This window comes from Schistocerca piceifrons, chromosome 10 (assembly GCF_021461385.2).
Source record: "Schistocerca piceifrons isolate TAMUIC-IGC-003096 chromosome 10, iqSchPice1.1, whole genome shotgun sequence".
NCBI classification, from domain to species: domain Eukaryota; kingdom Metazoa; phylum Arthropoda; class Insecta; order Orthoptera; family Acrididae; genus Schistocerca; species Schistocerca piceifrons.
In genome coordinates, this window is record NC_060147.1 from 101488673 (window position 1) to 101513966 (window position 25294).

Here is a 25294-nt window from a genome sequence, read left to right on the forward strand (position 1 = left end):
TGATGTCAATACGAAATGTGAACGACGGAGGAAAACATAAAAACAGCTTAGAGATAACTACCTACGAATCGTCTATGGCGAATTTTTCCATAACATCATTTCATAATGGCAGTAAGAGGCAATACTGCACTCGCTAAAAATGTGGAAAGAGTCCACACACTACATCTCTTTTGCATAGATACGATACAGAATTTTATTCTCCGCGGAAAGCATAGCAGAACAGACTGAAACTTTTCCCCCCAATATTCTGTCAATCTTTTGAACAGAGAAAAAGGATCAGTTGTATTAACCTTTGATTAACTGTCAAAACTTACCTGACTCCGCGCAGTAGGTAAGACGGGTTTACAGCTCTTGGTCGCGCGAGGATGTGAAAGTCTTTTGTGTTCTCCTTGAAGGAAGAACGTCGGCGTAAGGTAACGTTATTTGCCGTGCGGCAAAAGCTTCGAGCTCGCGGCTTCTACAGAACGGGTGTCAACATTCCTGTCTGCTTAACAGAGCCGCCCGCGTACACCATTCGACGAGTCGCGTCGCGAACTGAGCTTCAAAGAGAAGCGAGCGCTCAGATAGTCAAATGGCACCTGGCTGACAGACGAATGGCGCGCTTCCGCCGATGCCAGCGCTCCTGTCGGCCCTCTGCGAATCACGGCCCGCTACCGCCGTGTTTTGTTCAGCAGGCTCCCCCACCATAGGCGTTCGCTCCGCTCGCCAACTCGAGAGCAGCCAATGGCGGCGTTTGTGTGGGCGGGCTGTACAACAAGAAGTCCGTTGAACCTCCTCCCGGATTGTTGCTCCTCTTTCTTGTTTTTATTAGCCTCGCTGCTAGGAGAAAAATGTTGCTCGATCGATATTGCCCTGTAAAGTTGTTTATCGAACCGTCTCTTCACGCAAGCAAGTCTGCATCCCATTACACCGCTCATGGAGTCATTGTACTGAACCGGACATATCGAGCACTTCCTGTGGCTGCATCCACTTGCCTGCTACTTCTGGAATGTAAAACATTCAACAGTCTAGGTTGCATAAAATATATCTATTTTAAACAACCAGTTTCGACAGACTTTACCGTTAACTTCAGTTCTTTTTTGTTGTAAAACGTGTTAATTTGACGCTGAACCTCACGCAAAATTGGGGGGCAAGGGTGTGCGTGTGTTGTCCTTAGCGAAAGTTAGTTTAAGTTACTTTAAGTAGTGTGTAAGTCTAGGGACCGATGACCTCAGCAATTTGGTCCCTTAGGACTTCACACACACATTTTAAGGCGGGTAGATAACAGCGAAGTCTGTCGAAAACAGTTGCCTTAATAAAGAAATATTTTATGCTATGTAGGCTGTTGAACGTTTTTAGCAAGTAAAACGAATCACGCCTTCACTGCCCTCAAAATGAGAAAATTCAAATTTTCAAATATTGACAATTTATCCATTTCACCCCTGACTTTTTTTTCGTTTTGATTTCGTGAACTTCTAGTTTTAATTTAATTTATAGTTTAAAATTAGGTCAGGAAAAATACTGAGAAAAACCTCCTTACACTAATTTTACAGAAAAAAAGAAACACGATCGTACGGGTTAGGATTTATTTATACACTATATTCTATTCATCATAAGCATACACCTGATCAAATACAAACGCGATGATTCGTCAGAAGCCGTAGTACTATTTATGTACGTACCACTTATGTATTGGATATATTATTACAGACCGGATTATATGCATCATAAAAACCTTAAGTTACGCATGAAAAATGCTCAAGAAATGCATAAAAAGTGTCGAAATATGCATGATCAAATAATAAAAAAAACATGGTAGTTACCGCCTGCATTGTATCTCAAAGTCGAAACTGTGCATATCAACTACGAGGAAGAGAGCCAGCCTCGCGAAAAGTCGGTACTTTTAGAATGCTGATATCATTATGTGAATACTTTCTGGTAGAGGTTAGGAAGGGGGCCTTTCTGGGATTATTTTCCAAAAAATTGCAAAATGGGGAGGCATACCGTGATTCAAGAATTGTTCCTCCTTTGCTATTGCTGTCGGTAACAGATGGATGCGATGCGATTGAGTCGCAGCGAAACAATAGATACAGGGTGTTTAAAAAATGACCGGTATATTTGAAACGGCAATAAAAACTAAACGAGCAGCGATAGAAATACACCGTTTGTTGCAATATGCTTGGGACAACAGTACATTTTCAGGCAGACAAACATTCGAAATTACAGTAGTTACAATTTTCAACAACAGATGGCGCTGCAAGTGATGTGAAAGATATAGAAGACAACGCAGTCTGTGGGTGCGCCATTCTGTACGTCGTCTTTCTGCTGTAAGCGTGTGCTGTTCACAACGTGCAAGTGTGCTGTAGACAACATGGTTTATTCCTTAGAACAGAGGATTTTTCTGGTGTTGGAATTCCACCGCCTAGAACACAGTGTTGTTGCAACAAGACGAGGTTTTCAACGGAGGTTTAATGTAACCAAAGGACCGAAAAGCGATACAATAAAGGATCTGTTTGAAAAATTTCAACGGACTGGGAACGTGACGGATGAACGTGCTGGAAAGGTAGGGCGACCGCGTACGGCAACCACAGAGGGCAACGCGCAGCTAGTGCAGCAGGTGATCCAACAGCGGCCTCGGGTTTCCGTTCGCCGTATTGCAGCTGCGGTCCAAATGACGCCAACGTCCACGTATCGCCTCATGCGCCAGAGTTTACACCTCTATCCATACAAAATTCAAATGCGGCAACCCCTCAGCGCCGCTACCATTGCTGCACGAGAGACATTCGCTAACGATATAGTGCACAGGATTGATGACGGCGATATGCATGTGGGCAGCATTTGGTTTACTGACGAAGCTTATTTTTACCTGGACGGCTTCGTCAATAAACAGAACTGGCGCATATGGGGAACCGAAAAGACCCATGTTGCAGTCCCATCGTCCCTGCATCCTCAAAAAGTACTGGTCTGGGCCGCCATTTCTTCCAAAGGAATCATTGGCCCATTTTTCAGATCCGAAACGATTACTGCATCACGCTATCTGGACATTCTTCGTGAATTTGTGGCGGTACAAACTGCCTTAGACGACACTGCGAACACCTCGTGGTTTATGCAAGATGGTGCCCGGCCACATCGCACGGCCGACGTCTTTAATTTCCTGAATGAATATTTCGATGATCGTGTGATTGCTTTGGGCTATCCGAAACATACAGGAGGCGGCGTGGATTGGCCTCCCTATTCGCCAGACATGAACCCCTGTGACTTCTTTCTGTGGGGACACTTGAAAGACCAGGTGTATCGCCAGAATCCAGAAACAATTGAACAGCTGAAGCAGTACATCTCATCTGCATGTGAAGCCATTCCGCCAGACACGTTGTCAAAGGTTTCTGGTAATTTCATTCAGAGACTACGCCATATTATTGCTACGCATGGTGGATATGTGGAAAATATCGTACTATAGAGTTTCCCAGACCGCAGCGCCATCTGTTGTTGAAAATTGTAACTACTGTAATTTCGAAAGTTTGTCTGCCTGAAAATGTACTGTTGTCCCAAGCATATTGCAACAAACGGTGTATTTCTATCGCTGCTCGTTTAGATTTTATTGCCGTTTCAAATATACCGGTCATTTTTGAAACACCCTGTATGTACAGGATCAACGTCGAGGTATATCGCACGTAGAAGACACGCTCAAAAACTCGGCAATATTTTATTCAAAGAAACATACAATCGTAATTTTTAACAGCATTGGACCAAAACATCATTCACAACTTATTTTACATTTTTCCAGTATTGTAAACATAAACGACTAAGTACTGTTCCAAATGTTCGCTAGTAAGATGGTGTCTTCGATAACTCAAAACATTTTTATAAACAGAAAAATACCGTTGTTCATCAACCGAGGTAACTAGCCAGTATTTGAATTTGAGTGCTATGTTGGCACTTATAGTTTCTGGTAAAAGTTCACCTGTCCCCTTAACAAAACTATCAATTTGGCACAGTGGTACAAAGCCAGGCTTATTGTTTAAAATGTTTTCAAACTTTTCTTTAAGTTTTCTTGGAAATGAGGAGTTCATTAGAATAATTTTATTCATTAACTGAATAGATTAATTTGACGCCAAAACTCGAGTATCAAGCTTTTTAATACTTGCAGATATATGGAGAAAATGAGTGCTAATGACAGCAATACCGGCATCATTAAAAGTTTCCTTGCACCGGCAAACTGCGTAAACCTCTGCACTATCGAATTCGTTTACTACCCGTCTAATGGCCTCCATATATTCAGTGGGAAACAGCAAAGCCTCGACCCACGTACCCCAACGAGTTACCACTGATTCGGGAGGTAAAGACACATTTGGTAGTTTTCCTTTGTAGGTCTTGATGCGAGCATCAGCCTTTAGAAAAAATTTCTTTGTGGATGAAATCAGTTTATTTACATTCAGAAACTTAAAACGTACTTCTTCAGCGAGACGATGTACTCTATGAGCAAAACACGTCACATGAATCAAACTGGGATAAAATACTCGGAGGGCTTTTCCTGCTTTGGTCATATGGGGAGCAGCATCTGAAATAAGCACAAACATCCTTTCATCTGCATAAGTTTCTGGAAATATTTTTCTAATATCCTCATTCACAACTCTGCCGATCGTAGTATTATTTGCTCTTTTCAAGTTCTTTGCACGCCGCTAAATAGGAAGAAGAAGGTTCTTCTTTTGAAGCACCAACAACTAAATTTGCAATTTAACGGCCGCAAGTGTCTGTAGTTTCGTCAACTGAAATCCACATAAAGCTGTCGAGTTCATTGCGTATTTCTTCCAGAACATTCACGTAAATTTTTATGCAACGTTCATTCATCTGGTATATTTTGACTCAAGCAATATTTGCGCAGGAATCATTTGAGAATAGGGTTCGTAAGTTTGTGAAGAGGAATATTGCTTGCAATGAATGCTTCACGTAGGTCCATGTTAACCAATTTTTTTAGTTATCTTTGGACAAATCTCTGCTACTGCAACTTGCTGTTGTCAGAAGTTGTTGTGGTCCTGTGTTGATGCGATGTAATCCGGGGCGCCGGTGTGAAAGGCCATACTACAGCACCGGCCCAGGCAGCGGAGTCCGCTGTCGTAGCCGTAAAGCTTGCTAGCTCGCCTGCTGAAGGCATACTGCGCTCTTCAAGTAACCATGCCCCAGTCCGGGCTAACTACTTTCACGGTCTGCTGTCATGCTGAAGAGCCCCTAGACATGCACCAACCGACCGACCGACCAACAAAGTAAATGTGTGTAGGCGTCTCGAGACCGACCGACCGACGAACTTTCCTTGTCGGTATGTTGGAAGGGTTGGACCACCCAACAGCGGAATCCCCCTCCCCCCCCACCCCCTCCCCAAATCACTCCAAACAAATCAGCCGTGTCACTCCGTCACTCCACGCAGGATTAAACGTTGTTCTATTAATTTACACGTGACCATATGAAAGGCGGACGGAATTTAAAGAATAGAGTTTCTGGAAAAATATTAAAAAACAGCATATGTTTGCAGGACACGTCATGCGAGGAGTATAGCAACAGAAAATCAGTGCACTGAAGCGCCACAGAAACTGATACAGGCAAGCGTATTCAAGTACAGAAATATATAAACAGGCAGAATACGGCGCTACGGTCGGCATCACGTAAGTAAGACAAGTGTCTGGCGCAGTTGTTAGATCGGTTACTGCTGCTTCAACGGCAAGTTATCAAGATTCAAGTGAGTTTGAACGTGGTGTTATAGTGGCGCACGAGCTGTGGGACACAGCAACTCCGAGGTGGCGATGAAGTGGGAATTTTCCCGTACGACCATTTCACGAGCGTATCGTGAATATCATAAGTAAAACATCAAATTGCCGACATCGCTGTGGCCGGAAAAAGATCCTGCAAGAACGGGACCAACGTCTACTGAAGAGAATCGTTGAACGTCATAGGAATGCAACCCTTCCACAAATTGCTGCAGATTTCAATGCTGGGCCATCATCAAGTGTCAGCGTGCGAACCATTCAACGAAATATCACCGACATGGGCTTTCGGAGCCCAAGGTCTACTCTGTTCCCTTGATGACTGCACGACGCAAAGTTTTAAGCCTCACCTGGGCCCGTCAACACCGACAATGGAGTGGTGGTGGTGTGTTGGGGCTTATGGGCGCTCAACATCGAGGTCATCAGCGCCCTGACACACATTAAAAGGAACGAATGTGGACAGACCTAAGAAAACTAAAGCGCACACTCAAAGAAAGCAGGAAAAGAAGGAAAATGCTACATAAGAAAGTAAAACCTATGGAAAGGGGAAACACAGCAACAAGAATGTCACAGGAAATTGTTATTGGCTGGCCACTTACATAAAATATGGGCGAGCTTGTCACACAGTGAGCAAATTAAAATCCTCTCCCTAAAATCTTTGGGAAAACATTTGACATGGCACAGAACTTTAAAAACTTTAACCACATTCGTCCGAGTGTTGCCTAAAAGAGACGGCAGGTTCGCTGGCAAGTCAGCCGTGGCCCGCTGGTCAGAAAATAAAACGCAATCCAATAAAACGTGACGCACAGTGACCTGGACGCCGCAAGCACCACAAATTGGAGGGTCCTCTCGCCGGAGCAGGAAGCCGTGCGTCAGAGGGCTGTGGCCTATTCGAAGCCGAGTGAGGAGAATCTCGTCCCGTCGACGGGGCTGAAAGGAAGTACACCACACACGCGTTGTGGGCTTGACTATACGGAGCTTATTGTCAGTCACTTCCAGCCACTCATCCTCCCACCGGCGCATGACCCGTGAGCTCAACAGCGAGGTGAGTGGGTGCAAGGGGATAGCACACTGAGATACTTGTGGGGCGAGACACGCCTCCTTGGCTGCGAGATCTGCCCTTTCATTCCCAGCAATGCCAACATGCCCCGGAACCCAGCAGAAAGCTACAACCTTCCCCAGTCGCTGTAGTCGGAGGAGGGCATCCTGGATGGTCTGGACAATTTTGTCTGCCGGATACAAACGTTGCAATGAGTGAAGGGCACTGAGTGAATCGGAACAGACAAGAAATTTAGGAGAAGAAGAATGTCTCATGTGCTCCAGTGCCCGCAAGATCGCAAACAATTCTGCATCAAAGACAGTAAAAGTCTGAGGCAGTCGGACCTTGAGGACACGATGTGGAAAAACAACTGAGCAACCAACAGAATCCCCTTGTTTAGACCCATCCGTAAAAACAGCTACACAGTCGTGGTGTTCAGATAAAATGGCAGAAAATGCTGCATTAAAAACGGTGGCAGGAGTGCAATCTCTCTTGTACTGCAATAAATCTAAAATCACTCCGGGCCTCTTCAGTAACCAGGGTGGCAGGCGGTTAAAATGTTGTGTTGATGATGACTGGAAACATGTTGCCTGGTCGGACGAGTCTCGTTTCAAATTGTATCGAGCGGATGGACGTGTACTGGCATAGAGACAATCTCTTGAATCCATGGACCCTGCTTGTCAGCAGGGGACTGTTCATGCCGTTGGAGCCTCTGTAATGGTGTGGGGCGTGTGCAGTTGGAGTGATATGGGCTCCTGATACGTCTAGGTACGACTCTGACGAGTGACACCTACGTAAGCATCCTTTCTGGTCACCTGCATCCATTCGTGTCCATTGTGCATTCCGACGGAATTCCAGCAGAACAATGCGACAACCCATACCTCCAGAATTGCTACAGAGTGACTCCAGCAAGTCTCCTTTGAGTTTAAAAACTTCCGCTGGTCACCAAACTCCCCAGACATGAACCCTATTGAGCATACTTGGGATGCCTTGCAGCGTGCTGTTCAGAAGAGATCTCCACCCTGTCGTACTCTTACAGATTTAAGGACAGCCCTGCAGAATTCGTGGTGTCAAATCCCTCCAGCACTACTTCAGACATTGTTCTGCGGCATTTCTGCGTGGTCGTGGGGTCCCTAAGCGATATTAGGCATGTGTGCGTTTCTTTGGCTCTTCAGTGTATGAAGCACTTTCTCATTTCTTTAACGAATTCTTAATGGTTTCATGTGGCATACGGAGAAAATAAAAGTTCGCCGACTGTGGTGTGCGTACTGTAAGGTCTTCGGTACACACACCATCGGATTATTTGACTTGTTGCTCTAACGAAGTAGGCGAGTGTCAGCAATATGTCTCGTGGTCTTATCGTGGCGTGTTTATCTTCTGCCGTTAGGTCAGACGATAGAAATGCCACTTGCACGCTTAGAGTAGCAGATTGACGGTGACCAACTTTAAACAGAACTTGATTAATTTTCACACACTTTTATTAAAATAATAAAAATCATAGATATTACGTAACTTGATTCTGGATGCTGTTTATAATTGACAATCTGAAGTTCCTTTGGTCTTGGTACGTTAATCTTATTCTCACATATCTCTGATACTTGATAAAGTGTCTATTCATTTATCTTCATGGCTATGTACAGGAATATGATAATCTTATTAGGCGCAGACTGAAACTTGACTATAGACTGGTGCAGACAAATGCAGACTGACTAATCGGAGGTCTGTACACTCGTTATAATACCTCGCGCGTCCAGGTATCACTGCGCGAATGTGATCCGCGAGGAGAAAAGGTTCTACGTTAGCAGCAATCTCATTGGCTGCGTGACATATTAATACGCGGATCGGCGGAAGCAGAATTTGGTCCGTCTCTAAGGCAGCGCCATCTCGTAGTGCGACTGCGCTGTTGTGCTTAGCGGGGCGCGCTCCAGTGGGAAAGTTGTGTACGCGCTAACTACGCGGAACTATGTACACAACACCGCCCCTCTGTATTTCTGTTGTAAAGTTCTATTACCGATACTTACCATAAAATAAATCTAGAAACCCAACTATCGACAATCAAAGCACGTTAACTCATGAAATTCACTTGCTTCATTGTTGTAAGTGTTAAAAAAGTCCAGCCCATACCCAAGCCCTCTAAAGAGCAAGGTGTGGGATTTATTTTTTCGCTTCTCACAGATGCTAATCGCCATCAGTGTCTCGTGTGTGTGACGTCGTTTTGTGTTTTTAGTGTCCGCCGCCACGCTTCTACGTTCACTTGTGCCGTCGGATTCATCAGTGTTATGTGCGCCGTGTCAACGTGTTTTCAGTGTCGTTATCGTCGAGTGTGAACGGCTCCGTGTTTTATGTGTATCTGTGACCACTATTTTTTGCCCGTCACTATGTTCATTTTAATTCTCCATTATTGTACTGTTATTGTCAACACTATGGTTGAAGAGCGGCGTAGCATGCCGCTGCCAGCCTACCTGATTGTTCAGGTGTTAAAATAACAATAAAGAAAAAAAACAGATGCTAAATGTTTCAGTTCTTAAACTTACAGGTCATCTTTTAAGTTGCATACAGAAATAAATTAACAACGTTTACATGAGTGGCTTTCGTTTTATTTATTTTGCTCAGTGATCTATTTCCTCAGTCAACTATAAATCAAATTGCACGTTTCAGGAATTATTTTAGTTAATAATTCTGGGGTTCAAACAGCACTGAATTTGGCGTCCTTTGTATCTTCTGCCAGTGGGTAGATATCTTAACGTAGCTCACAGCCTCTACTCGCAGTTTACAACCTCTCTCACGACCGTATTCTTTTTCTTTAAGAATGGTTTGATGATTTTTAGCAGTTTCGAAACATATGCTTCACCCATTTTTGGATGTTTACTAAGATCATCCGCTCCCAGCTCCTTAAGCAACAGAATTTGGGTGAATTTCTGCCTTTTGTTGGGATCTATTTATCTTAAATTCACGGAGTTTATGCTCTATGAGAGGTATTTTGCCTTGGATGTTTTGGAGGTAAGACACCAAAAAAAGTCTAGAGAAAGCTGTGGGCAAAGAAGTGGCTAATGCAAAGAAAGAAACTCACCCACGTCCTATTACAGAAGGAGCTGATAGCCGATGTTTTTCGTAATTATCTAAGAACGGATAAAACATGCATTTTGGACCTCATGAATATCATCAAATCATTTGCAAGGAAAGGGAATACAGTCATGAGAGACGGCGAAAGCTGCAGGCAGAGGCTGTTGCCTACGTTATGGTTTCTAGCCACTGGTTAGAAGTAACAAGGACGGCAAATTCTGTGCTCTTGTTTCCTCACAGTCATTGTCTAAAATAGTTCTTAAAAGCTGCAGCGTCATTTATAGTTGTCTGAGGAAACACGGCATGGTAAAGCAAAATAAATAAAACAAAACATGTTCGTATAAACTATATTAATTTATTTATGCATGCAGCATAAAAGATGTATCTGTACGTTTAAGAAACACATTTCAGATTAGAAGAAAAAAGGCTAAAATTGGTGCTGGCGCACATCGTCTAATGGACACAAGACATACAAACGAAATGAAGCATTTAGCGACTGTTAGAACAGTAAAAACAAACAAAAATATCCTACACTTTGCTCTTCGTATGGAAGGCTTGGATACAGGCTGGACATTTTAATACTTGTAACAATAAAGCATGTATATGTTATGAATAAACTGTCTATATTTCGGTTGTCAGATTTTGCTTCTGGTATGTCTCGCAAATGAAATCTAAAATAGTATGTCTATATTTCGGTGTTTTCATTTCATTTCCGATAAGTATCGGAAGTAAAACCTAAAAACTGAAATGCAGGAGATCGCCGGTCTTTTATTAATAAAATATGTGCCACACATAACCATTATGGATTCGTTAAAAAATTAAAAAGTGCTCCATTTCTTGCGCCCCAGTCGCTGTGTTTCTCGCTTGCCATGTCCCACAAACATCTGCAGTTTTTAAATTTCTCCAGAAGCTCTATTGGTAAATTTTCGCCCGCTTCACACTCTTATCATGTACCAGGTGGTTATAATCAAAGTTCAGCTACTCACGCAGGTCCAGCTAAACGTGGAGGCGTGGAGGATACGCTAACGCACTAATACGGAACCGATTTACTGTGAAAAAAGTAGTCCCAATTTTGGCCACCAGGTGCAAGTCTGGCGCTGTACAGCACTCGTTGTCGTCTCCGGTCTCATATTGAACGAACCGTGTTAATAATAAAATCAACATTACGCCTTTTTCACTTGTTCGTGTTGTCCCATTCCTAATCCATTACACATGGAAACATTTCTATACGTCTTTCTTGCACTCACAGCACCAGATTTGTACCTGGTTGCCAAAATTGGAACAAATTTTTTCCCATTGTAAAGCGATTGTGCATTAACAAATTTGAATATGTACCAAGTTTCGCTGCCATAGTTACGATCTGTCCTGAACTTCCGTAAGTAGCTGCACTCTAATTATAATCACCCTGTGTATTAGAACAGCAATTCATTTCTAGAGCAGTGACAAACGAGGAACATTTGTCGGACAGTTTTCACGACAGGCACAAACAAAATTTGTTAGGTGGATTCGTGGGGGGAGGGGGGAGGGGGGGTTGGCTGTAGAGTGTCCCACCTTACCAACATCTCCCTCCCCACCCCCACCCCCACAAGAAAAGGTGGTCGGCAGGTTGGCCAAAGCGTCTACAAGCGTCCAGTTTGTCGGTCGGTCGGTTGGTGTGTGTGTGTGTGTGTGTGTGTGTGTGTGTGTGTGTGTGTGTGTGTGTGTGTGTGAGGGTAGGGGCCTTCCCCATAACCAGAGTTTTCTAATATGTCATCCTTGCAGGCCGGAGTGGCCGAGCAGTTCTAGGCGCTTCAGTCTGGAACCGCGCAACAGCTACGGTCGCAGGTTCGAATCCTGCCTCGGGCATGGATGTGTGTGATGTCCTTAGGTTAGTTAGGTTTAAGTAGTTCTAAGTTCTAGGGGACTGACGACCTCAGATGTTGAGTCCCATAGTGCTTAGAGCATTTTTTTTGTTTTTTTTTTGTTTTGTTTTTTTTTTGTTTTGTTTTGTTAGCCTTGTTACCTTCATACCAGATGCGGTATCTGTAAGACCTAGTGCTTTAAGCAAAAGACATTTTGTTTAAAAACGAGACATTATGCACGGAAACAGACGTTCTGTTTCTATAAAATCACAAAGACACTGTTGTGTTCTGCCCACTCGCCTAATATACACTACTGGCCATTAAAATTGCTACACCACGAAGATGACGTGCTATGGACGCGAAATTTAACCGACAGGAAGAAGATTCTGTGATATGCAAATGATTAGCTTTTCAGAGCATTCACACATGGTTGGTGCCGGTGGTGAGACCTACAACGTGCTGACATGAAAGTTCCCAACCGATTTCTCATACACAAGCAGCAGTTGACCAGCGTTGCCTGGTGAAACGTTGTTGTGATGCCTTTTGTAAGGGGGAGAAATGCGTACCACCACATTTCTGACGTTGATAAAGGGCGGATTGTAGCTTATCGCGATTGCGGTTTATAGTATCGCGACATTGCTACTCGCGTTGGTCGAGATCCAATGACTGTTAGCAGAATGTGGAATCGGTGGGTTCAGGAGGGTAATACGGAACGACGTGCTGGATCCCAAGGGCCTCGTATCACTAGCAGTCGAGATGACAGGCATCTTATCCGCATGGCTGTAACGGATCGTGCAGCCACGTCTCCATCCCTGAGTCAACAGATGGGGACGTTTGCAAGACAACAACCATCTGCACGAACAGTTCGACGACGTTTGCAGCAGCATGGATTATCAGCTCGGAGACCGCGGCTGCGGTTACCCTTGACGCTGCAACATAGACAGGAGCGCCTGTGATGGTGTACTCAACGAACCTGGGTGCACGAATGGCAAAACGTCATTTTTTCGGATGAATACAGGTTCTGTTTACAGCATCATGATGGTCGCATCCGTGTTTGGCGACATCGCGTGAACGCACATTAGAAGCGTGTATTCGTCATCGCCATACTGGCGTCCCACCCATCGTGATGGTATGGGGTGCCATTGCTTACACGTCTCGGTCACCTCTTGTTCGCATTGACGGCACTTTGAACAGTGGGCGTTACATTTAAGATGTGTTACGACCCGTGGCTCTACTCTTCATTCGATCCGTGCGAAACCCTACATTTCAGCAGGATAATGCACGACCGCATGTTGCAGATCCTGTACGGGCCTTTCTGGGTACACAAAATGTTCGACTGCTGCCCTGGCCAGCACATTCTCCAATCGTCTCGTGAAAATATGTCAGTTGTAATATAATATATTTGTCCAATGAATACCCGTTTATCATCTGCATTTCTTCTTGGTGTAGCAATTTTAATGGCCAGTAGTGTATATTCTTTGTTACTGCGCCGAAATATGTGAGGTGACGCTGTGAAGGTGAAGCATGGCTTTTACACCTTTACCTAAACTTCAATTTTTGTACATTTTGTCAACTGTAAACTTGTTACACTTCTACATCACTTTATCTGCCAAAAGTTACAAATAATTTGAAACTATCGTAATTTGCATTCCTTCGAATAAAATGTTTCGTGATGTGAATCTGTCGTAGTTTTTTTTTCTTTTTTCCTTACATTTTGTACTTTCAGCGTTTCTCATATCCAGTTTGCAATCCATGCGAAGGTGCTTAAGAACAGACCAGAAGGCGACGGGCGTGCGACTCGTTAGCTTTAGCTGGCAGCTTCCCCTCAGCTCGACAGATACTGACGACGTGACGTGCCGTGAGCGGACGATGACCTTTTGTCGCTTAATGATGACTATGATGACTTTGTAATGGGGCCTCTTACGGTAGTTTCCGTGAAACTGCTCGCAGCTAACAGGCCATTATCATCTCCCCTTCTTCAAAGTCGTTTGAAACAGGGACTTTCTCCGTTCTTTAGGCACAACTTCCACCTAAGTCTACGTACATAGAAACTGGCACACCTGCCTAACATCGTGTAGGGCACCTGCGATCAGGCAGAAGTGCCACAACACGACTTGGCATGGACTCGACTAATATCTGAAGCATTGCTGGAGGGAACAGACACCATGCATCCTGCAGAGCTGTCCATAAATCTGTAACAATACCATGGGATGGAGATCTCTTCTGAATAGGACGTTGCAAGGCATCCCAGATATGCTCAATAATGTTCATGACTGGGGAGTTTGGAGTATAGCGAAAGTGTTTAAATTCAGAAGAGCGTGCCTGGAGCCACACTGTAGCGAATCTGGACGTGTGGTGTGTCGCATTGTCCTGCTGGAATTGCTCAAGTTCCTCGGAATGCACAATGGACATGAATGAATGCAGGTTATCAGACAGGATACTTACGTACGTGTCAGCCGTCAGAGTCGTATCTAAACGTATCACGCGTCCCTTATCACTCCAACTGCACACGCCCCACACCATTATAAAGCCTCCACCAGCTTGAACAGTCCCCTGCTGACATGCAGGGGCCATGGATTCATGAGGTTGTCTCCATACCCGTACACGTCCATCCGCCCGATACTATTTCAAACGAGACTCGTCCCACCAGGCATGTTTCCAGTCATTACCAGTCTAATGTCGGTGCTGACGACCCCAGGCGGTGCCTAAAGCTTTGTGTCACGCAGTCATCAAGGATATACAAGTGAGCCTAAAGCTCTGAAAGTCCATATCGACGATGTTTCGTTGAATAGTTTGTACACTGACACTCGTTGATGGCCCAGCATTGAAATCTGGAACAATTTGCGGAAGAGTTGCATTTCTGTCACGTTGAACGATTCTGTTCAGTCGTCGTCGGTCCCGTTATTGCAGGATCTTTTTCGGGTCGCAGCGGTGTCGGAGATTTGCTGATGTTCACGGCACACTGGTGAAACGTTCGTACGGGAAAATCTCCACTTGATCGCTACCTCAGAGTTGCTGTGTTCCAACGCTCGTACGCCGACTACAACACTATGTTCAAACTCACTTATATCTTGATAACCTGCCATTGTAGCACCAGTAACCGATCTAACAATTGCGCCAGACACTTGTCTTATACGAGGTGTGGCTAGAAAAAAACGGACTAGTACTGGTGAAACAATAAAACGAATGCAATAAGCCTGAAAGTCGCGTGGCCTGTCACGTGACTCTCGCTCCGCCTACTGCTCGAGTTTCATCTGCCTCCTGCACTCAGTCTGCCCGTGGCGTCTGTTTTAAGTAGTTGACGTTTTGTCTGTGCGTCGGAAAATGTTGAGTGTACAGAAAGAACAGCGTGTTAACATCAAATTTTGTTTCAAACTAGGAAAATCTGCAAGTGAAATGTTTGTAATGTTACAACAAGTGTACGGCGATGATTGTTTATCGCGAACACAAGTGTTTGAGTGGTTTAAACGATTTAAAGATGGCCGCGAAGACACCAGTGATGACACTCTCACTGGCAGACCATTGCCAGCAAAACTGATGCAAATATTGAAAAAATCGGTTAACTTGTTCGACAAGATCGCCGTTTAACAATCAGAGCTGTGTCTGAGTTAACAGGAGTTGACAAGGAACAAGTTTACCGATTTTTTCAATGTTTGCATAAGTTTTTGCTGACAATGGTCTGCCAGTGCGAGTGTCATCACTGGTGTCTTCGCGGCCATCTTTAAATCGTTTAAACCACTCAAACACTTGTGTTCGCGATAAACAATCATCGCCGTACACTTGTTGTAACATTACAAACATTTCACTTGCAGATTTTCCTAGTTTGAAACAAAATTTGATGTTAACACGCTGTTCTTTCTGTACACTCAACATTTTCCGACGCACAGACAAAACGTCAACTACTTAAAACAGACGCCACGGGCAGACTGAGTGCAGGAGGCAGATGAAACTCGAGCAGTAGGCGGAGCGAGAGTCACGTGACAGGCCACGCGACTTTCAGGCTTATTGCATTCGTTTTATTGTTTCACCAGTACTAGTCCGGTTTTTTTCTAGCCACACCTCTTATAGGCGCTGCCGACCGCAGCACCGTATTCTGCCTATTTACACATCTCTATATTTGAATACGCATGCCTATATCAGTTTCTTTGGCGCTTTAGTGTACTTCACAAGCTCCTGTGCAGCAGAGGATCGGCCACGACATGCCAATCTGCACGCGAATCCTTTGTGTGGCCCGGGGCTCGCCCTCACTCCGGCTGTGCCCGGTTCTTTTCGGAAGCACTCGCTCGAGTGCGACATTTCTATATTAGTGGTGCAGCGTTTTTCGGTCGCCACAACTCTCTTCAGTTCGGCAGAATCGTGTTGCCAGTGCTGTTTACTCTTCACTATTCGTTCGTGGTGCAAATGATTATAAGCCAAGTGAGTGTTTTTCACAAAAAAAGGAAATCGAGCGATCTATCTCCACAAGACTATGAAAATGAATGGGAGTGACAGAACAGAAGAACAAAAAATCTCAGTGCCCATTATCCGATGTACGGTCACATAATGGACGGGTATAGCAAATTTGCTACGGAATGATATGACAAAAACCAGGCAGAAACAATTTAAAGACTTAGTTTACGATGAAAGAGCGAAAATTACAACGCTCGACAGATGCGATTCAGTATTTCGCACATCGTTGTTGTTGTTGTGGTCTTCAGTCCTGAGACTGTTCTGATGCAGCTCTCCACGCTACTCTATCCTGTGCAAGCTTCTTCATCACCCAGTACGTACTGCAGCCTACATCCTTCTGAATCTGCTTAGTGTATTCATCTCTTGGTCTCCCTCTACGATTTTTACCCTCCACGCTGCCCTCCAATACTAAATTTGTGATCCCTTGATGCCTCAGAACATGTCCTACCAACCGATCCCTTCTCCTAGTCAAGTTGTGCCACAAACTCCTCTTCTCCCCAATTCTATTCAGTACCTCCTCATTAGTTATGTGATCTACCCATCTAATCTTCAGCATTTTCTGTAGCACCACATTTCGAAAGCTTCTATTCTCTTCTTGTCCAAACTAGTTATCGTCCATGTTTCACTTCCATACATGGCTACACTCCATACAAATACTATCAGAAACGACTTCCTGACACTTAAATCAATACTGGATGTTAACAAATTTTTCTTCTTCAGAAACGCTTTCCTTGCCATTGCCATTCTACATTTTATATCCTCTCTACTTCGACCATCATCAGTTATTTTGCTCCCCAAATAGCAAAACTCCTTTACTACTTTAAGTGTCTCATTTCCTAATCTAATTCCCTCAGCATCACCCGACTTAATTCGACTACATTCCATTATCCTCGTTTTGTTTTTGGTGATGTTCATCTTATATCTTCCTTTCAAGACACTGTCCATTCCGTTCAACTGCTCTTCCAAGTCCTTTGCTGTCTCTGACAGAATTACAATGTCATCGGCGAACCTCGAAGTTTTTATTTCTTCTCCATGGATTTTAATACCTCCTCCGAATTTTTCTTTTGTTTCCTTTACTGCTTGCTCAATATACAGATTGAATAACATCGGGGAGAGGCTACAACCCTGTCTCACTCCCTTCCCAACCACTGCTTCCCTTTCATGTCCCTCGACTCTTATAACTGCCATTTGGTTTCTGTACAAATTGTAAATAGCCTTTCGCTCCCTGTATTTTACTCCTGCCACCTTCAGAATTTGAAAGTATTCCAGTCAACATTGTCAAAAGCTTTCTCTAAGTCTACAAATGCTAGAAACGTAGGTTTGCCTTTTCTTAATCTAGCTTCTAAAATAAGTCATAGGGTCAGTATTGCCTCACGTGTTCCCATATTTCTACGGAATCCAAAGTGATCTTCCCCAAGGTCGGCTTCTACCAGTTTTTCCATTCGTCTGTAAAGAATTAGCGTTAGTATTTTGCAGCCGTGACTTATTAAACTGATAGTTTGGTAATTTTCACATCTGTCAACGCCTGCTTCCTTTGGGATTGGAATTATTATATTCTTCTTGAAGTCTGAGGGTATTTCGCCTGTCTCATACATTTTGCTCACCAGATGGTAGAGTTTTGTCAGGACTGGCTCTCCCAAGGCTGTCAGTAGTTCTAATGGATGTTGTCTACTCCCGGGGCCTTGTTTCGACTTTCAGTGCTCTGTCAAACTCATCACGCAGTATCATATCTCCCATTTCATCTTCATCTACATCCTCTTCCATTTCCATTATATTGTCCTCAAGTACATCACCCTTGTATAGACCCTCTCTATACTCCTTCCACCTTTCTGCTTTCCCTTCTTTGCTTAGAACTGGGTTTCCATCTGTTGATATTCATACAAGTCGTTCTCTTTTCTCCAAAGGTCTCTTTAATTTTCCTGTGGGCAGTATCTATTTTACCTCTAGTGACATAAGCCTCTGCATCCTTACATCTGTCTTCTAGCCATGCCTGCTTAGCCATTTTGCACTTCCTTTCCATCTCATTTTGAGTCGTTTGTATTCCTTTTTGCTTGCTTCATTTACTGCATTTTTATATTTTCTCCTTTCGTCAATTAAATTCAATATTTCTTCTGTCACCCAAGGATTTCTGTTAGCCCTTGTCTTTTTACCTACTTGATCCTCTGCTGCCTTCACTACTTCATCTCTCAAAGCTACCCATTCTTCTTCTACTGTATTTCTTTCCCCCATTCTTGTCAATTGTTCCATTATGCTCTCCCTGAAACTCTGTACAACCTCTGGTTTAGTCAGTTTATCCAGGTCCCATCTCCTTAAACTCCCACTTTTTTGCAGTTTCTTCAGTTGTAATCTACAGTTCATAACCAATAGATTGTGGTTAGAGTCCACATCTGCCCCTGGAAATGTCTTACAATTTAAAACCTGCTTCCTAAATCTCTGTCTTACTATTATATAATCTATCTGATATCTTCTAGTATCTCCAGGGTTCTTCCATGTATACAACCTTCTTGCATGATTCTTGAACCATGTGTTAGCTATGATTAAGTTATGGTTTGCGCAAAATTCTACCAGGCGACTTCCTCTTTCATTTCTTAGCCCCAATCCATATTCACCTACTACGTTTCCTTCTCTCCCTTTTCCTACTCTCGAATTCCAGTCACCCATGACTATTAAATTTTCGTCTCCCTTCACTACCTGAATAATTTCTTTTATCTTATCATACATTTCATCAATTTCTTCATCATCTGCAAAGCTAGTTGGCATATAAACTTGTATTACTGTAGTAGGCATGGGCTTCGTGTCTATCTTGGCCACAACAATGCATTCGCTGTGCTGTTCGTTGTAGCTTACCCGCTTTCTTATTGTTTTATTCATTATTAAACCTACTCCTGCATTACCTCTATATGATTTTGTATTTATAACCCTGTATTCACCTGACCAAAAGTCTTGTTCCTCCTGCCACCGAACTTCACTAATTCCCTCTATATCCAACTTTAACCTATCCATTTCCCTTTTTAAATTTTCTAACCTACCTGCCCGATTAAGGGATCTGACATTCCACGCTCTGATCCGTAGAACGCCAGTTTTCTTTCTCCTGATACCGACGTCCTCCTGAGTAGTCCCCGCCCGGAGATCCGAATGCGGGACTATTTTACCTCCGGAATATTTTACCCAAGAGGACGCCATCATCATTTATCCTTACAGTAAAGCTGCATGCCCTCGGGAAAAATTACGGCCGTAGTTTGCCCTTGCTTTTAGCCGTTCGCAGTACCAGCACAGCAAGGCACATCAAAAAGCAGTTTGTGTTAAATTCTCAGTAATGGGGCACACGATGAAACTGGTGGTACGAATAGAAAATTTTTTGAAGTTGTACTCTTGATTCTGCTGCCATATGCAGTTTTTGACGGAATTGAACGAGTATGCAGACTTTACATATTACTGCAGTCAAGAGGCATGCCTGGAACCATTTTCCAACTTAAAATCCGCTATTGTTGAATTTACGAAGGGAAATGAACAGCAGGAAAAAAAATTAGAACATCCGTAATGGACTGCAGACTTCGCATTTTTATTGGACTTGACTGCATACTGCCCATAGCAAAACATTGCAAGGCGGGAAACTACTTGATTTGATGTGGATACGTTTAAAGAGAAAATCGCATTGTGGAAAGGATAAATTCCCATAGCTCACTGGCGTTGAACATGCGAGCTCTGAAGACGTCATTGTATGCTTGAAGTACAGGGTGCAGCAAATAAAGCTAGCCTGGAGAATAGAGTTCCAGAGTACAAAGAAACACAGCAGAGGAAAGGAAATATAGTACTAATCTGGTTATAGTAGATGCTGAATGTGACAACCACTCATCTGTTGGCACTTTTGGGCCCCGGTCAGCAAGTTGCTGAAGGCGGAACGTAGCTGGACTGCTGGAATTGCTGCAGTCTCATCTGAAATGTTCTGCTGCAGTTCTTGAAGACAGCGAGTGCTGTTTAGATACATCTTAGACTTGAAGGCTCCCCACGCAAAGCAATCACACTAACAGATCAGGTGACCTGGGTGGCCAGCTACGACCGCGACCAGACTGACCTCTGCTAACAAATCTGTCAGAAGTGAAGACTGTGTAAATGTGCTCCCAGGTATGACCGGCTGTATGGGCCGTTGTTCCATCCTGTTGGAGGTAACTGACAGGGTGTGGTTATATACGTACACTACTGGCCATTAAAATTGCTACACCAAGAAGAAATGCAGATGATAAACGGGTATTATTGGACAAATATGTTATACTGGAACTGACATGTGATGACATTTTCACGCAATTTGGGTGCATCCTGAGAAATCAGTACCCAGAACAACCACCTCTGGCCGTAATAACAGCTTTGATACGCCAAGGCATTGAGTCAAAGAGAGCTTGGATGGCGTGTACAGGTACAGCTGCCCATGCAGCTTCAACACGACACCACAGTTCATCAAGAGTAGTGACTGGCCTATTGTGACGAGCCAGCTGCTCGGCCACCATTGACCAGACGTTTTCAATTGGTGAGAGATCTGGAGAATCTGCTGGCCAGGGCAGCAGTCGAACATTTTCTGTATCCAGAAAGGTCCGTACAGGACCTGCAACATACGGCCGTGCATTATCCTGTTGAAATGTAGGGTAGAGCCACGTGTCGTAACAATTCTGAAATGTAACGTCCACTGTTCAAAGTGCCGTCAATGCCAACAAAAGGTGACCGAGACGTGTAAGCAATGGCACCCCGTACCATCACGCCGGGTGATGCGCCAGTATGGCGTATACACGCATTCAGTGTGCGTTCACCGCGATGTCGCCAAATACGGATGCGACCATCATGATGCTGTAAACAGAACCTGTATTCATCCGAAAAAATGACGTTTTGCCATTCGTGCACCCAGGTTCGTCGTTGAGTACACCATCGCAGGCGCTTCTGTCTGTGATGCAGCGTCAAGGGTAACCGCAGTCATGGTCTCCGAGCTGATAGTCCATGCTGCTGCAAACGTCGTCGAACTGTTCGTGCAGATAGTTGTTGTCTTGCAAACGTCCCCATCTGTTGACTCAGGGATGGAGACGTGGCTGCACGATCCGTTTCAGCCACGCGGATAAGATGCCTGTCATCTCGACTGCTAGTGATACGAGGCCGTTGGGATCCAGCACGGCGTTCCGTATTACCCTCCTGAACCCACCGATTGCATATTCTGTTAACAGTCATTGGATCTCGACCAACACGAGCAGCAATGTCGCGATACGATAAACCGCAACCGCGATAGGCTGCAGTCCGACCATTATCAAAGTCGGAAACGTGATGGTACGCATTTCTCCTTCTTACACAAGGCATCACAACAACGTTTCACCAAGCAACGCCGGTCAAATTCTCTTTGTGTATGAGAAATCGGTTGGAAACTTTCCTCATGTCAGCACGTTGTAGGTGTCACCACCGGCACCAACCTTGTGTGAATTCTGTGAAAAGCTAATCATTTGCGGTATATTAATAATTTTTACTTATGGACCGTCTGACAGCAAATGAATAAAACACTATTTTAGTGCCATACGCGTTTCGCCTTTATTTTCTGCAAGGCATCATCGGTGGCAGATTGCGTGGACAATTTCCTACATATTACGCTCCTGTTGCATTTTTGGTGTTGTTCTTCTTCTTATGAACGGCAGTTTGCGGTTTTTCTCCCCATTCCACAACACTATGCGCTGAACGCTTGTTTTAAAGCAATGTTTGCAATGTTTGCGCCACTCGTTTCGCAAGCGTTGCCTGTCTGCTAGTGGCAGCAGCAACGGTTATCGATATGCAGTAACTGTTGCCCTATCTTTGGGGCGACGTCGTTGTTTTTCTGTGTCGTGTGAGTGGACCAGTTCGGTTGGGGACTCAGGAGGAGCCAGGTCGGAGCATTGTGCGAACACGCCGGGACCGCTGGCGGCACGCATGGACTGCCGGATGGAAGGGCTGTGGTCACGGGGGTGCACGACCTCGTCGTAAACCGGATCCAGCAAGCTTTAAGATGAGTGAATTTCAATTCAAGTCGAGAAAACTCCACCACTGTGACATCTCGCGATTCTCCAGTGACTCGGGGTCGTGTTGCTGCTCGTAGTGTCGCCGAGGCGAAGGGCAGCGAGTGGAGTGCTTGGCGAAGGCGGATCTGATTAGCTTTCCTCGACTTCGTATTATCATTTACTGCGTTCAGCTTTTTACAATTTGTCAAGTTCAACCAGCGGTATTTTTCCTGCCCGGTGGCCGCTAACACCCCAGTTACCTGCCCTGGGGGTTAGTGTATGTAATGGCAGTGTACGTTTCCTCGTATTGCCGCTGCTGTCCGGTAAGGCGCGTAGTTTTCACAGCTTTCTTGATTCTAGGCCATTTGTGATTCTTCTACTCTGGTGGTAGTGATTCCTTTCTCGTTCTGGGCGCTCTAAGCACACTATTCTGGGGGTGTAGTGCAGACCGCCGGTTCCAGCTCTGCCGTGTTGTTCTATTCTTGCATTTGGTTTATTGGACGTCAGCAAAATTATCATTAGTCATTCGTTAGACTGCCACTCGTCAGAGTTACCATCTTGTGAACTGAATACAACTCTTGGCTGCCTATCTCATCGCTCGCGAAAGTGTTTGTTGCCGGACCTTTTCAGAAGTCGATTCCTGGAGCACCCTCTATGACTGGTCAGCCGGCCAGAGTGGCGGTGCGGTTCTAGGCGATACAGTCTGGAACCGAGCGACCGCTACGATCGCAGGTTCGAATCCTGTCTCGGGCATGGATGTGTGTGATGTCCTTAGGTTAGTTAGGTTTAATTAGTTCTAATTCTAGGCGACTGATGACCTCAGAAATTAAGTCGCATAGTGCTCAGAGCCATTTGAACCATTTTTTGTGACTGGTCCTTGTCTTTTATTATTGTATTATTTATTACCATACCTTGTAATGCCTACATTAAAGGTTATGTATGTCTAGTTAATAGTTCCGGTCGCCTTCTGGAATAAGTCTAGTAGTGTAAGGGTTGTGTTACAAGGTACCATCATCTTATTTCACCCGTTTGGTGGTCAGTTGCTTTTAATTAACCTTTGCTTGTATTTGCTGTTTTACAGCAGGATCCTACATTTTTTATGTAGTTGTCGTTCCTGGCGTGTAAGGTCTTCAGCCGTGATTGTGGTCATTTGCTTTAAAAAATAATTCGATATTTGTATTTTAGCAGTAAACCTTAAAACCTTATTTACTGCCATTCCTGGCGTCTGACACCTTCTGCTGTTTGTGGCCACTTACTTTTTAATTTTTCAATGCCTGTTAGTTGTAATTGCAGCGAGTTCTTAAACATTCTTAATTTATTGCCATTCTTGGCGTGTACGGCCTTCACCTGTGATCACAATGGTTTGTTTTCTTTTTTTTTTAGCGTTATCTGTATCTGTATTTTATGGTGATTTGCTAAATTGTAAGGTACTGAAAACACTATTATTTACTCAGTTGATTATTCCTTCATTAATAACGTGTGGTATTTTTTTATTTATTGTTGAGTCTGGAATTACTGTTTTAAAAATAAATGTGTGTAACTATAAAAGGCAACCAATAGCAACTGATTACGGCCCCGTCCACAATCGTAATCGAATCCTGCCTTTGCCTTGACTAACAGGTTACACTAGTAGCAACAGTGTGGTAATGCACTTGGTTTAAAACAGACGGAAGCTAGCCTGCCTGGAGGGGAGTCAGCAATATTTGGAGCAATGTTTATAATATGATGTTTACATAGCAATATTAATCAGAACGATTAGAATATTGTATGAAGGAGAAAATGTAACATAAGTTTGTTATATTTGTAATTACTTACTATGCTGGTTGTTATAACAGTGCTTATGGTTTAGATTTACTGTAATGTTTATTGTAATGAAGTTATATGGTTCTGTCCTCCCCTGCAATGACAAATGCTAAAGAGTACTTTGTGAATTAGTTCATGTGTAAGAAATGTGCAAAGCTGTTTTTGCCATGTTTCTGCTATGACTTAACGAAGCTCAGTTAAAACGTAAAGTTTCGATTAAGTTATCTCCTTATTGGTGAGATTAGTACCCTATTTTTCATTTGCATTCATGGTTTTATTTGACTGCACACTCGTATTGCATGTCGAGAGTACAGTGAGTGAAACTTAATTTTGACAGTCAGATCATTATTTTATAAAAAACAAGGTTGCAGAGCAGACGAACAGTCCATTGCGCACAGGTAAGTCATATATTTCATTATCATTGTAGTTCATAAAGGAGTCAGGCACAATGATTGTCTGAGTGCATTTATGAGAATCAGAGGTTTGATGTGAGTTAAGTATTTTGTGAAAGTGCTACATAGTGATGCGAAACAGATTTGACAAGGTCAGATGCATTTTATTCGGTGATTATTTCTTGTGTAACTACGAAAACAGTTCTGTTACAGCAATTGTTTTCTAATCCAACAAAGATTCGGAACATTCATGGCCAACATTTAACACATAGTCATTTTGTCACAGAGTAAGATAGTGTATGTAAATTTTATTGAGAAAAAATTTCTTGCTCGCAGTCGTATTGTTTGATTGAACGGTTACTCTGGATTTCGCATCGTGTAGTGTGAGCTTTCTCAATTACGCAGCTTTGCACATTTCACTGTCTGACTTCACGATTATACGAGTATTAAAACATTTTAAAGGATACTTTCACATGTCTCTATAATGAGTTTCCAACGTGATAAAGTATTCAGATGAACATGTGCATGAAAGGCTTTCTACGATTATGAAACTAAGTAATTTACGATTATGTGGCAACCTGAGTGCGAAAATTTGTGAAACTGTCTGCACCTGCCCGTACGCCGACATTATACACCAGATAGACATTATATGTCTTCAGTGCACCAAAGTAATTACGCAATACTGAAAATCTGTGTTTTTGTGACGTGTGTTTTTGAGACATATGAAATATGAAACTAAGTCTTATACAGTGCGACTGCATTTCCATTTAAATGCGGCACATTTCGCAGTTTCCTCTCTAGCTTTTCTCCCGCTCAGAGCGGTGTGGTGGTGGGGGAAGTATGCAGCCAGAGTCCTTCCAGTGTGGCGTCCCTGGTATAGTGCAAGGTGGTGTGTACATTAGGCCACTACCAGCAAATGGAATGAGGGAAGAATTGCTGCTTATGTGACTCAGTAGGAGCTATGCTCGCA

At 43.7% G+C, this 25294-nt stretch overlaps 1 protein-coding gene across 2 annotated transcripts in view; it reads right to left on the reverse strand.

Moving 5' to 3' along the window:
• LOC124718909 (angiotensin-converting enzyme-like) overlaps positions 1–636 on the reverse strand; it is a 284445-nt gene extending 283809 nt beyond the window's left edge. Inside the window, exon 1 of one of the 2 annotated variants that reach the window (XM_047244559.1) lies at positions 315–636. The gene's annotated coding sequence lies outside the window, so the exon portion shown is untranslated. The remainder of the gene's footprint in view (positions 1–314) is intronic. The other variant, XM_047244558.1, reaches the window with a different exon arrangement.
• Between the last annotated feature and the right edge of the window lie 24658 nt (positions 637–25294).